The sequence below is a fragment of the Triticum dicoccoides genome, chromosome 6A, assembly GCF_002162155.2.
Source record: "Triticum dicoccoides isolate Atlit2015 ecotype Zavitan chromosome 6A, WEW_v2.0, whole genome shotgun sequence".
NCBI lineage: Eukaryota > Viridiplantae > Streptophyta > Magnoliopsida > Poales > Poaceae > Triticum > Triticum dicoccoides.
This window is the reverse complement of record NC_041390.1, coordinates 148,532,971-148,535,127: the sequence shown is the minus strand read 5'-3', so window position 1 is coordinate 148,535,127 and position 2,157 is coordinate 148,532,971. Positions and strand designations below refer to the sequence as shown.

The 2,157-nt window shown below is 46.6% G+C and overlaps 1 pseudogene; it reads left to right on the top strand.

Moving 5' to 3' along the window:
- Positions 1–542: 542 nt before the first annotated feature.
- LOC119315026 lies at positions 543–1,927 on the top strand (annotated as a pseudogene).
- The last annotated feature ends 230 nt before the right edge of the window (positions 1,928–2,157 follow it).

Here is a 2,157-nt window from a genome sequence, read left to right as displayed (position 1 = left end):
TAACTTCAACGTGATAGATGTTGATATTTTTTCATATAAATACGGTCAAACTTTATGAAGTTTGACTTTAGGGAATTCTAATATGCAGAGTAAAAAGGACCGGAGGGAGTACGTAGATGTAGGATTTTGGCGTTAAAAAACATGTCCAACCGCTACAAAATAAGTTACCGCTTTGGCCGGAGTGTCAAATATATATATTACCATCCACATGCTTGTTTAACGAGCAAACTAGACGCTCAACATTCTTCAACCAAATAATAATCCATGCCTTTGTTTAACAAGAATTAGTCTCTGTTGTTCTCAGCTCGTCCCCCAAGCTAATTCATTCCTTTGTTTAACAAGAATTAATCTGCTGTACCTCCTCTCACGGCACGCAGCAAATCACTCTCATCCTTACCTAGAATCCCAGCAGTTCAGTACAACCGAGCCATCACTCATCTAATCCCTATAAATATGATCCACATTACACCGCCAATTATCATCAAACAAACAAGATAGATCACCACAACCTCATCGATCTCCACCTTCTATCTCGTCCGGCCATGGCTAGCTACTCACAAGGTTTGCTCTTCGCCATCCTCGCATGCGCCTGCGTGCTTAGCACTCTTGCAGCCCGGGACCTTGCTGACGATAGGTCCATTGTCGCAAGGCACGAGCAGTGGATGGCCAAGTATGGCCGTGTGTACACATTGCTGAGAAAGCACAACGGCTAGAGGTGTTCAAGGCCAATGTCGTGTTCATCGAGTCGGTGAATGCAGGGACCGACAAGTTTTGGCTCGAGGCTAACCAGTTTGCGGATATCACCGACGATGAATTCAGGGCTACGCACACGGGGTATAAGGCGTCGGTGGGTGGTAACAAGGGCAGGAAGACAGGGTTTAGGTATGCGAACGTTCGCCTCGATGCTCTCCCGACATTTATGGACTGGAGAACCAAAGGCGCGGTCACTCCCATCAAAGACCAAGGCCAATGTGGTAAGCTCATATTCACACAATTACGCGTGACTATTGTCAATTGTTCTAGAATTCGATTCTAGAAATATTCTAGGCACCACGGATATTGCTGAAGTTTCTTAGGTTTTAGCTATAGTTCACATAGAATATTTCAATTGATAAAAGTTCGTATAATATTTGAATTGGCTCAGATTCGTGTTTGGCTGATTTTTGTCAGCAGAAATGAAAATATTTCCATACCTGCTGTCTGAAATTTTGAAATTTCAAGTTTTATTGGAAATGAGAACAATGCACATGACCATACCAGCTTACACTATCTTATTCAATTATTCTTGTCTTTTTATGGACAGTGACTAACCTATCAACACTTGTGTATTTCAGGGTGTTGCTGGGCCTTCTCCACGGTGGCCTCCATGGAAGGCATTGTGAAGCTGAGCACCGGAAAATTGATCTCACTGTCGGAGCAGGAACTAGTAGACTGCGATGTGGACGGCATGGACCAAGGGTGCGAGGGGGGGCTCATGGACAACGCCTTTGAGTTCATCATCGACAACGGCGGCCTAACCACCGAGGGCAACTACCCCTACACAGGCACTGACGGCAGCTGCAACTCCAACAAGGAGTCCAATGCCGCAGCGTCCATCAAGGGGTACGAGGACGTGCCGGCCAACGATGAGGCGTCGCTTCAGAAGGCGGTGGCCGCGCAGCCCGTGTCCGTGGCCGTCGATGGAGGGGACAACCTCTTCCGGTTCTACAAGGGCGGCGTGCTCTCCGGCGATTGTGGCACGGAGCTCGACCACGGCATTGCGGTGGTCGGGTACGGCGTCGCCGGCGACGGGACCAAGTATTGGGTGATGAAGAACTCGTGGGGCACATCATGGGGCGAGAATGGATTCATCAGGATGGAGAGGGACGTCCCCGATGAGCAAGGCCTCTGCGGACTCGCCATGCAGCCTTCCTACCCGACGGCATAGCGCTTATATACTCCTACCTTTGAAGCCTGTGTGTACACATATATACCACCTGCATGATTGTGTAAACCACTATGTGATTACGTATTTATATTTGTATGGAGAGAATAATACTAGCTATTTCAATATACTCCCTCTGTTTCATGTATTAGTTTTTCTAAAGTCAAATATTTCTATGTTTGACTAAGTGTATAACAATTTTTTTAAGAAGTCATTTGCTATTATTTGGGTGC